Genomic DNA, 395 nt, shown 5'->3' with positions numbered 1-395 from the left:
GAGAAGAAGGAAGAAAACAAATACCTGAACAAGTAAAAAAAACAATACTCAGAACGATAGAAACCCTAGCCGGGATAGAGGCCCCCAAACCAAAAGTAGATATACAAGAAGAGAAAGAAGAAGAAGGAGAGGGAGAAGGAGACAAAGACAAACAGCAGCAAAAAGAACAAGAGGATAAAGAAACAGCAGCAGGAGACAAATCTCCTGCTGCAGCAAGCAGGGGGCCCACCAGTGTCTCGGTTAGTAGGAGCCGCAGCGTAAGCCGCGGCAGCATCGATAGGAGCTGCAGCAGGAGCCGCAGCAGCAGCCGCAGCAACAGCAGCAGAAGCAGCATAGGGAAATCCCCCGATAGACACAGCAAAGCAGACAGCCAAGAGAGACATGTGTTATGGAGG

General features: G+C 49.9%; 1 protein-coding gene across 1 annotated transcript in view; it reads left to right on the top strand.

Moving 5' to 3' along the window:
- EMH_0030560 (uncharacterized protein) overlaps positions 1–395 on the top strand; it is a gene marked incomplete at both ends in the record, with an annotated part of 3,480 nt that overhangs the window by 1,512 nt on the left and 1,573 nt on the right. The window lies entirely within an intron of this gene.

This window comes from Eimeria mitis, genomic scaffold, assembly GCF_000499745.2.
Source record: "Eimeria mitis Houghton genomic scaffold, Emh_scaff1150, whole genome shotgun sequence".
Classification (NCBI taxonomy): Eukaryota; Apicomplexa; class Conoidasida; order Eucoccidiorida; family Eimeriidae; genus Eimeria; species Eimeria mitis.
This window is presented reverse-complemented; position numbering and strand designations above follow the sequence as displayed.